The sequence below is a fragment of the Myxine glutinosa genome, chromosome 4, assembly GCF_964187855.1.
Source record: "Myxine glutinosa chromosome 4, kmMyxGlut1.1, whole genome shotgun sequence".
In the NCBI taxonomy this organism is placed as follows: Eukaryota; Metazoa; Chordata; class Myxini; order Myxiniformes; family Myxinidae; genus Myxine; species Myxine glutinosa.
Window position 1 is genome coordinate 20,937,691 of NC_136264.1, and position 12,114 is coordinate 20,949,804.

Below are 12,114 nucleotides of genomic sequence, written 5' to 3' on the forward strand. Positions count from 1 at the left end.
GAGAGACATAGTAAGAGTGTGAGATTTGTCAGGATTGAAAGACATGTTCCACTTGTTTGACCAGTCTGTGATTGTAAAAAGATCTCCAAATCTCCAAACATAGGGATGTAAAAAGATCTCCAAACAATTTGAAATCAATTATTCGACTGTCCGGAAGATCATCTACAAGTGGAGAAGATTCCAAACAACTGCCAACTTGTTCAGGCCAGGCCGCCCCAGCAAGTTCAGCCCGAGAGCAGACCGCAAGATGATGAAAGAAGTCTCTAAGAACCCCAGAATGTAATCACGGGACCTACAGGTAGCTCTTGGGATCACGGGACCTACATCCAACACGCCACTCCCGTTCGGGTCGCCATTGGTAGGACGGGACCCCACACAAAGGTACGACAATATCACATTAGGCCAGAGGCCACGAAAGGCAGCACGCCGGTAGTCTCCACCTTGCTATAGCAAGGTATCCTGGTTGTAACCCAGAGCCCATGTAACATGTCAATTTTTCCGGTAAAGAAGCCCAGGAAGGTGATGTGGCATTTTGTGCAAGATCTAAGGGCAGTGAATAAATTAATTGAGGGGATTACCGCAGTAGTACCCAACCCGGCCACCATCCTTACTACAGTGCCTGCGGAAGCGGCATTGGTTCTCGGTGATAGGTCTTTGCTCCGCCTCCTTTAGTGTCCCCATACATCCAGATTCTCAGTTTTTGTTTGCATTTACGTATGAGGGCCAACAGTAAACGTTGACAGCGTTACCCCCAAGGATTTTGCGAGAGTCTGACATCGTTTTCCAGGGCGTTGCAACAAGACTTGGCGATGTGGTGCTGCCGGCCCACTTGACATTAATTCAATACGTTGATGACTTGCTAATCTGCTCTACCACCAAGGAGGGATGTTTGACAGACAGTCGCCTTATTAACGGCACTTGGGGAAAAGGGACACAAGGTCAATAAGGATAAGTTGCAATTCTGTGAGCCTTGTGTGGCTTACCAGGGTCACATCCTAAGGAAGGGAGAGAGGAAGCTCACGACGGAACACACCAAGGCGGTTCGAGACATCCCTAGGCTGCGGACGAAATGACAGATGCACCAGTTCCTGGGTTCAGTGGGATACTGCCAGGAATGGAAAGTAGACTTCGCACCTGACTCGCAACCTTTGCAGGATGCAGTGCTCAAAGATGTGCCACCGCAGGTAGAGTGGACTGAAGAACGATTCAACAGCTTTGGGTACCTCAAAAAGGCTTTATTCGACGCTCCAGCCTTAGGGCTTCCAGACTATGATAAGGCATTTTAACTTTATGTACACAAATGAGGGGGGTTTGCCCAAGCAGTACTGACTCAGCGACATGGTTCAAAGATGCGCCCGGTGGGATACTACAGTTTCTGGTTAGACGCGGTAGCCCGGGGATTGCCGACATGTCTCAAATCCGTGGCGGCAGCAGCATGGGCGGTGGAGCGCACGGAAGCAGTCATGCTGGGACACCCACTTATCCTTCGGGCACCCCACAGTGTACAGGCAATCCTATTGCAGGCACGGACAAAGCATTTATCGACAAATCTGACTTTGAAGTATGAGATTAAACTGATAAATGCTAACAACATCATGATTGAGAGATGCGCAACTCTCAATCCAGCATCGCTACTGCCGACACAAAATGACAGTGACGCACATGACTGTCATGAGGCAATGTAAGCCACACGGCTTCAAGTGCGGACATGCGGGACGTTGCCTTCGACAATGCGGACCTCGTACTGAATACGGACGTATCAGCTGCACGTGCCCTGGACGGTACAATGCGAGCAGGCTATGCAGTGTGCACTGACCACGAGGTGGCAACACAAGCACGGCTACCGAACACATTCTCGGCGCAGAAAGCGGACCTGTGTGCACTGATCATGACATGCAGGGTAGCTAAAGATCAGAAGGTCAATATCTACACTGAAATCCGCATATGCTTGGAGTGTGCCGCACGATACTGGTTCCGATTGGAAAATGCGCTGTTTCCTCACCTCCGCCGGCACTCCGGTGAAAAACAGCGAGTTGATAGCAGAGCTGCTGGAAGCCTTACAGCTTCCATCAGCAATAGCTATATCAAGTGTAAAGCCCACACCAAGGCAACGGATGACGCGACAAAGGGGAATGCGAGTGCGGACGTAGCAGCTAAATATGCCGTTGGACTACCAGCGGTACACCGGATGCCTCAACGTGTGCAGAAGGCACCGGCAGATGTCCCCACCACTCAGGATATTATTGCTCGACAGGAAACGGTGATCAGAGCGGAACAAGCAACATGGACGAAAGCCAGCTGTGCAAAACTAACAGACACCGGACTGTGGGTGCGAAAGCGTTAGATGGTAGCCCCCAAAGGTCTATTGCCGTGGCTTGCTCGCCTGGCGCATGGGCATAGCCATACGAGCAAGGGGGGATGGTAAGTACAGTGTGTAGGACATGGTATGCCCCATGTTTCACGGTTGTGGTGGAGCGGCTTTGCCACAGGTGTGCAATATGCCAGCTGTCTAACGTCAGCATGGCTCCGCCACACACACAGATTGGGTGCTCATCCACCCCCTGGGGGCCGGGTGGACACATCCAACTCGATTTTGTAAAAATGCCACAGTGTAATCAGTTGCAGTACATATTGGTGATTGTGGACATGTTCACGAAGTGGGTCGAAGCTTTTGCTTGCCGGAAGTGTGACGCGGCTACGGTAGTTAAGTTTTTAATGAAGGAATACATCTGTAGGTATGGCATTCCATATAAGATCTCGAGTGATAAAGGAGGACATTTCACTGCGGACATTAACAAAGACTTGTGCAAAGCACTACAAATTAATCAACGATTCCACTGCGCTTATCACCCGCAATCAGCGGGTGCAGTTGAACGTCAGAATGGCATTTTGAAAAATATAATCAGCAAACTATGCCAGGAGACAGGCCTTAAATTGCCTGAAGCCATTCCTTTGGCATTGATGATCATGCAATCGACGGCAAGGAGGAAAACGGGGTTGTCCCCGCATGAGATCCTCATGGGCTGACCCATGAGAGTGCCTGTGACAGCAGCAATTGATTTGACAAAAATGGATTTGCATTTCATGGATGGCGTGGTATTGCAATTTTGTAAAGCTTTAATGAAAGTTGCAAAAGGTTTCCATACACAGGTGAAGGTGGCAATGCCCGAACCTGTGGCAGACCAGTGCCACCCCTTTCAGCCAGGTGACCTGGTATTGGTGAAGAACTGGAGGTGAACCACGGTGCTGCAGCCCAGGTGGACGGGACTGCATCAGGTACTTCTGGTATCACATACAGCAGTCAAGGTTGAAGGTAAGCTGTCGTGGGTGCACGCCACACACTGTAAGACATTCCGATCACATGAAAATGACAATGCAGACATTACTCCTCAGCCTCCTGGAGGCGATGGCACTGGCCCATCAAACCCATCAGAACAGTAAGCTTGATAAGATGGTGTGGTACGTAGGCGGTGAGCTCACTGAAGAGTGCTGGTATAACGGCAGTAAGCTCATTAAGGAGCGGCTGTATCACAATGGTACACTCATGGTGGAGGTATTATACAAAAATGGTAAGCGCATTCTGACAGTGCAGGAGAAGGTGAAGGAGGAACACGAGCAGGTAGAGAAGCATGAACATGAGCGGAACACATATTGGCAGGTATCGAGGCAGGTAGCTGCTGCCCTCAATAAATCTAATTGTTGAGCATGCACCCCTGTACCACTGTCAATGAAAGGGATTAACATGAGGGCAATTCCCCTCTATATCGCCCAGATTTGTTGGATGGACAAGAACGGCAAAAGTAGGTATTCCCTTGGAGATTACACCTGAGTGGGGCATCTTGTTTACAGATCAGGACCATGAGAAGAGAAGGCTTTGGGGATGAGGAGGAAGTATGCCCCAGTGTTGAAAGGGGGGAGGATGCCATCCAAAACCCAACAAGAGCAGATGCCAGGGCCATACACCTGGTGAGACAGGAGAAAGGACCCATTTGTTTAGAGAGCCTGGGATATAAAAACTATCCCCGCCACATTATTGGGAAACTCAACATGCCAAAGGACCCTGAGTAAGGTAAATCGTGGCTGGGAGGTAGTCATACCCTTGGAGGACGAACCCATTGCAAAAATGAGCATGATATCGGGGAGGGGGGGGGGGGGTGGACATTGCATAGCAAGCTCTAGGGCTGGACCCCGGGGAACAATGTTCGTATGTGGGGATAGGTCCCGATCCAACCTTGTGGAAGGTAGGGGTAGGCGAGGTAGGGGTAGGTACTTGCTATTTAGCATACATGGTGCCTCAGATGGATGGGTATGGGATGGGTATTCAAGGACGAAGGGTATGTAATGAAGGCTGGATGGTCTAGATGGAAAAGAGCCTTATGGGACATGGACGGTCAAACTACATTACGTGGAACAGGATGGGAGAAGGCAGTGAGCTTCTTTTTCCCATTGGCAGGCTCAGTGATGAATAGCTACCAGTTGGATAAATTGGCATTTGTGTTAGAAAAGGTTGCATATGAGTCAATGGCGGCAGATCATGCCTTGTTGGATGCTGTGGTGGAAATGAGAACGATGATCATGCAGAATAGAGTAGCACTTGACTTACTTCTGGCAGAGAAAGGGGGTGTTTGCAGAATTGTTGAAGGTAACTGTTGCACGTGGATTCCAGACCCGACAGAGGGAGTGCAGGTAGCTATCAAGAAGATGAGGGAGATAAGTACCAATTTGAAGGATGAGAGATTGGACAGAGAGAAGTGGGGAATAGGCTCCGGGTTGGGAAGCATCTTCGGAGGTTGGTGGGGGAGGGGGGGGGGGTAAATAGTTAATTGGCTGATGGTTGCCGTGGGACTCATCTCAATCATCATTGTTATTGGATGCTTGAAAGTGTTGATCCGTGTGTGTATCAGTAAGTTTTGTGATGCAGGTACAGGTGAACAAAACATGGTGGCCCAGGAACCGGAGGAAGATGGACGAGACATCCCCAGGCGAGAACGGACACTCCATTCACCCCCGTACGAGGGGGTTAGGAGAGTTCCATATCCACCACCCCCCTATTCCCACTCTGCCTTTGACCCCGATATAGCTAAATCATGCCCAGCCGGCCCAATAGAATATCTTCAAGAGTTAACTAAACGGACCATGCGAGAGATGGAAACAATTCTGGAGCAAGCTGAATAATCCAACTTGAACGAGCGTGAGTGGCAAAGATTGCGTAATGTCGAACTTGAAGCCCTGTACCCCATGCGCGAATCGGAAGAGTGAACTTGAAGATTACCACTTGCGCGAATTGGAAGAGGAGCTCATGCGCTAACACTGAGGGGGAAAGCCTCGGAAAGGGTGTTTTGTTTTGAATAAAGGCATTGTTTGTATGTATTTTGTATTTTGAAGTATTACACTGCCCTTTAGTAGGCAAAAGCTTTATTAACACCTCGCTTCAACTGAAAATAAAGGCAGAGGCCTGCTACTAACTTGAGTTTTGCTTTGACAGACCCTGCTGAGTAATGGGTTTCTGATTGCTTCTGGAGTTTGATTTCTGTATGGGAGGCTTTGGTCTACCCACATTGTATTCATGTATTCAAATGATTTTTGCCTACATTTCTCTGTAATCTTTTTAAATAGCCTCAAAATTATATGGTAGAAGCCAACACCTACTTATTAATCATTTATAAATTACATAGTCACATGAAAATGTAAATACACCCCATGTAAAGTTTTGACTTTTTCAACATATTTCAACATACAACTATTTGATCTTCATTTCAACAATATTGATAGATAAAGGTGATATAATATAACAAATATCATGAAACATTTACATTTTGTAGTCCATTGTATAATTTAAATAAACATAAATGCAAATTTCACATGTGGAAAAAGTAAGTACATCGTCAGGTATAAGGTGCATCAGGGATAAAGGGAAAATGCTTCTATGAAATCCCTAGGGGGACATGGGTGATAATAAATCTCTTCTGTAAGATGTTTATTAACAAAGGGGATCGTTTGTGGGGGATTTCATACCGAAATTTCCTATCCACTGGATGGCAGCATTGCACTGCATGGCATTTTCACAAACCACTAGCAAACTGGGCTTTTGGGAAATCATGTTGACATAGCATCCCGTGGCCAGGGCCAATGGCCTTGGGCAAGCATTCTTTCCTTGTGCAATTTCCTTTGGTCATTGTCTTCAAAGCAGGATGTAGCTCAGGCTTATCCTGCCTCTTCCATTCTGTATAGAAAACAAGAATAACTTTCCCTGGGGAAGGGGAGTAGCCTTGTACTAGGGAAAACCCACAGGATGGAACTTTGAGTTTCCTTTGTCCTGGAAAGATATTTAAACCCGACGGCTCACTGTGGCTTTTCAATAAGTCTGTGTGCAGCTCTGGGACCTCAATGTTGTATACTGTTACAGTTTAAGGCATTACTGGCTTATACACTTTGCTTACTGTTGCATCTTGAGCGTTACTGGCTTACATGCTGACTCCTTCCATGCATGTATCGTTATCTATAGTAAACCTATTGTGAACAGTCTGAGTTCGTCTAGGTGCTTATTCCTTGAGTGGGGGAGGGGCCGAAGGCCCCGACACATGTCCATGCAGTGAATAAAAAATAGATTTTTCTTTTGAATCAGAGTTTGTTGTTAGTGGGGCGGCTTAGCCCAAATATTCAAAAGAATTGTGCATTTTGTGATACAAGCACCAAATTTGGCACAAATGTACATTAATATGTTGCGAACATTTTCAGATATTGGGCCACTTGAAATTCCGTAATTTTTTTTTTCAAATTTTTTCAAATTTCGTAATTTCAAATTTTTCGGGTGACACCGTCACAATTTCGGTCTTCGAGGCCGGCCGATAGGCAAAGTGTGACCGGAAGGGATGAGGTTCTCCTGACCACGTGGCCCTCGATCTGGGAAGCGAGAGGCGTTCCATTAGTGGACGCGCCCCTCACGCCCGACTTTTGGGCGGCCCCGGCAGGCCGTTTGTTTTGACGTTCCGTGACAGGCCCCGCACCCCCACCTCCGGGCCGACCGGAAGCTTGTGCTGAGTACATCATACCTGAACAACTCAGTGAGGCAGAACACAGCAGTGCACACCAGGGTGACCCCTTCAGTGCATAAACCAATTAACCTGTCCACTGCAGGGCATATAGAAATGAAGTTATTTTCTGCATATAATAATAATATAAGTTCAGTTCTATATAACAATTTCTGTTATCACCACTACCACTACAACTACCACTACTACAAGCTTTGTCTGGAATTTTGTGGACTAACAGACAAACAGACATACAGACAAGCTGGGATCAAAACATTACCTCCTTCCACCATTGAGTGTAGAGGTAAACATCATGGAAATTATATCATGCCCTAGATTTAATTCATGCTTACCCGTGTATTTGCTTCACTGGTTCACAAGGTCTTTTGCATACATGTAATTCAGACTCTCGTCTTCATTGCTGACCACACAATGTTCGCAACATATTAATGTACATTTGTGCCAAATTTGGTGCTTGTATCACAAAATGCACAATTCTTTTGAATATTTGGGCTAAGCCGCCCCACTATATCGGCCGGCCTCGAAGACCGAAATTGTGACGGTGTCACCCGAAAAATTTGAAATTTCGAAATTTGAAAAAATTTGAAAAAAAAATTACGGAATTTCAAGTGGCCCAATATCTGAAAATGTTCGCAACATATTAATGTACATTTGTGCCAAATTTGGTGCTTGTATCACAAAATGCACAACAGGTTTGCTATGCTGCTACACTATGTTGCTGTTTTCTGCTTTCTTCTTCTTTTGTTAAATTGTTTTTTTTTTTACTTAAGTGTTAAATTTTAAGTGAACATCTGTACTGAAATTAAATGTTCATACTATACTAGTGTAAACGTAAGTTTAACTACAACTACTTTCAGTTTTTGTGTGCAATATTCTATTTTGATGGAGTGCATTTAGCTCAGTAGAGCAGTGATCTTCCTATACTGGGGGTCCTTGTTCAAGTCCAAGCCAGTGCACTACACATGTAGTGCTGTTAGCTGAGATATTAAACCCCATTTGCCTAGTCCCTCGATATGACTCAAACCCGTAGGTCCCCTGCTTACTTCCCCACAAGTATTTATATGCTTAGGATCCAGGTTGAATAAACCAAAGCAAAGCACAAAAAACAAAATGTAAGATATCTCACATTAAACTCACAATATGGATCCTATTTTCTCCATGCTTACACACTAAAAAGGAACAATAACGTCAGTTACGTAACATCAGTTACCGATCCTTACATGTTCAAATGGAAATAAGTAATGTCGTGTGTCTACCCTGCAGTGAACATCGCAGAGCGACACGGATGACCAAATGAGCTTTAACTCGAGGCATTCAATCCAATGGCTGATTTTGGTTATACACGCGGGGGGAGGGGGGGGGATGGGGTAAAAACCCTTACCTGTATGGGTCCACCGGCAGTCATCACATCTGATGATTAATTAATTCAAAACAGACACAGGATTTAACTGTACAAAAATACCGGTTTTATCTATCTATAATTCCAGTAATCTCTGTGTGTGTGTGTGTGTTTGTCTGTGACCGCTGTTTCTCGACAACTACCGGTCCGATATACTTGAAACTTGCCAGGTATATTGCTGGGGACCCGAGGATGTGCCTTTTCAAGGTTTGAAATTAATCGGACAAGTGGTTCCCAAGGTATGGTCACTGTACTCGCAAGCCGTTCGCTTTGGCTTTGCGAATGGACCAAACCATTTCATGTAAATAGAGGGGGGGGTTCTGTGGTCGTTACTGGCTTTGCGAATGGACCAAACCATTTCATGTAAATAGAGGGGGGGGTTCTGTGGTCGTTACTGCCACGTGGTTTCAAAGTCTTTTTTTTTGTTGTTGTTGTTTGTACGCATGCTTTTTTGCACGCACGTACGGGCAAGCACGTACGTGCGGGCACGCCCTAGTTTAAAGAAATGCCGGTAACAAAATAATGCATGAGAAAAACTATGATTCCTAAATGGGATGTCCCCAGACAGACCTGTATACAGATAAAGGGGAAAAATAACTGGAAAATAAATATGTGTATGTTTGCACTTAGGTCTGAGTGGCTCTTGAACCTCGTCAGAAATCATCCCGGATTGTTACAGGCCTCCACGTCCTTGCGTGGGAACCACAGGCTGCACGGCCCACGAGCAGGAACTAGGCATCACTGTACAGTCCGCTTCTCTCGCTGCCGAGCGTGAAGTCAGCAGGCCGTGCCCGTTCCACTCGCCCCTATTCGTCCCTGTCGATCTTGTCACCAACACCGACATGCCAAGGAAAAGAAAATGTGGCCGTGCCTTCAATCGGAACCCCGTGCAAAGAGAGCACACAAATGCGTCCGCCTTCCACCAACACCTCCAAGTCCAGTTCAATAGGCATAGTATGTGTGACTGTTTGCTATGGAGGCCAGCTCAGAGAGAGAAAAGCCACAAGAAACCAAAATGTCAGGGAGACGACTGCTCACCACCAACACCAGAAAACGAGAGCACCAAGAGAACGAAATGTCCACCCTCTAACTTCTTTGTACTCCAGGCTCTGACGTCATCCGACAACGTCTGCGTGTCCGCTCCTATCAGCTAGTGCCATCTCATCGCTCTTGTTGTCCTGACCAATCACCGCTCTTCGGGGCGTGGTCTCACACCCTGCCTGCTTGATGTGGTGATGTGGCTGCTGGCAGCACCAGCGGTATTGTTATTTATACAGTACATTCAGAAAGTATTCAGACCCCTTCACTTTTTTCACATTTTGCTATGTTGCAGCCTTATGCTGAAATCGTTTAAATTCATTTTTACCCTCATCAATCTACACTCAATACCCCATAATGACAAAGAGAAAACAGGCTTTTAGAAAGTTTTGCAAATTTATTAAAAATAAAAAACTGAAATATCACATTGACATAAGTATTCATACCCTTTGCTATGACACTTGAAATTTTGCTCAGGTCCTTCCCATTTCTCTTAATCATCTTTGAGATGTTTCTACACCTTGATTGGAGCCCACTTGTGGTAAATTCAATTGATTGGACATGTTTTGGACAGGCACACACCTGTCTATAAGGTCTCACTGCTGACAATGCATATCAGAGCAAAAACCAAACCATGAGGTCGAAGGAACTGCCTGCAGAGCTCAGAAACAGGATTGTGTTGAGGCACAGATCTGGGGAAGCCTACAAAAACATCTCTGCTGCATTGAAGGTTCCCAAGAGCACAGTGGCCTCCATAATTCTTAAATGTAAGAAGTTTGGAACAACCAGGACTCTTCCTAGAGCTGGCCACCCGGCCAAACTGAGCTATCGGGGGAGAAGGGCCTTGGTAAGAGAGGTGACCAAGAACCCGATGGTCACTCTGGCTGAGCTCCAGAGATCCTGTGTGGAGATGGGACCCTTCTGTTAGGGTTGAGAGTGTCCTCCCAGAGTGGTCAATGTGATATTTCAGTTTTTTCTTTTTAATAAATTTGCAAAACTTTCTAAAATCCTGTTTTCTCTTTGTCATTATGGGGTATTGAGTGTAGATTGATGGGGGGAAAAATCAATTTCAACGATGTCAGCATAAGGCTGCAACATAACAAAATGTGAAAAAGTGAAGGGGTCTGAATACTTTCTGAATGCACTGTAACAAGAAATAAACAATACATACAGGGTATTGTTTATTTGGTGTTATAAATGCGCGATTTCCTAGCTTGTGTTTGTGTGCTGCTTTGTCATAAGGAACAGAGGAAAAATTACAGGGGCCATTACATACAGGGGACTAATTACCCATAATCCCTAATTAATTAACATAACCCCACCCCTCATGATGGGAACGAAGATACGCGCTTACATGACATCCGATCTAAATGAATTTCCTACTCATGTGCATGGGGGTTCTTCTTCACGAGTCACGTGGAGACACACTACCTATGCAATTCTACCTGGAGCACACCTATGCAATTATGCAATTACCTATGCAATTCTACCTGGCTCTAAGGTAATCATTGTCTACCCCCTACAAACGTAACAGTAATAACGTACCAGCCTAAATTCCTTACTTCATTACACAGCTGTAGTCTGCAATCCAATCATAATCTCACATGAAAATGATCTTCCTAATTCCACAGGGACATGAGATATCTGAGTGCAATTAAGTTCCCTGCTTTTGGTGTCCTTTTTGTGTAACATCAGTTCCTCTGGAGTTTTCGCCAATGCTGGAGAAGAGATACAGTCAGTGTGAAAAGCCTACAACACTACCCTTCCTAACATGTAACTTTAATAACCATCATGAGGTAATAGCCCCGTCAGTCTCAATTACCGCTCTGTATTGGGTTGAACTATACAAGAATCCTGCATCTGTAACGTCAGTTACCGTGGAATCACCCCTCTGAAGAAAAACAGCCTTCCACTCTACTATCTATGAAAAAAATAGAAAGAAACAGATCAATGCAGTAAGGACTCTAAGAAGATTGTGCTCTTTTTCACGTCTGTATATCGCTTGCCAGTCACGCGAAAGCAATATTGAGATATTTCGGCACGAAAACCAGCCTACAACACCAAGCCTCTTGAGAGACGGTGAGATGAGTTCGGGCAATAAGGCCAATCTCCTGACAAATGTAGAAGTGTACGGGAATCCTCTACCAGATCAGACACCAAAATTCACAGATTATATGGGCTAAGTGGATCATCCAGACGATTTCCCCCCAGCACATCCCGGACATTTCAGGAATATATATCACCAACATATTCATTCCTACATAAACCAACAGATGGAGAAAGTCGAACGAGTTGACATTGTATTTGATGTATATTTAGAGAACAGCTTGAAGAGAGAGAAAGAGAAAAAGAGGAATGGGATCTAACACAGCTTCCTTGGGGTAGATGAGAACAAGACAAAACTTTTCAAACTTGTAGCAGTTAAAGCAATGTCACGAGTTAGCACAGGAAAGAAAGAGCCAGATGTCTACTCTTCTCTCTTGATAGTCAAAACCATAAGGAGAGGAAAATGATGATCACCATATCAGATGATGTACCATGCTCTATACAGAGCGTTGGTTGTGTCGAAGCAGTTTCTTTGGCTGGGGTTACAATCTTGGATGAGTTGCCTCTCCGACACTGGTA

General features: G+C 45.5%; 1 protein-coding gene across 4 annotated transcripts in view; it reads right to left on the reverse strand.

The window, feature by feature from the left end:
• Positions 1-12,114, reverse strand: part of LOC137424489 (cubilin-like) — a 425,110-nt gene that overhangs the window by 63,592 nt on the left and 349,404 nt on the right. The window lies entirely within an intron of this gene.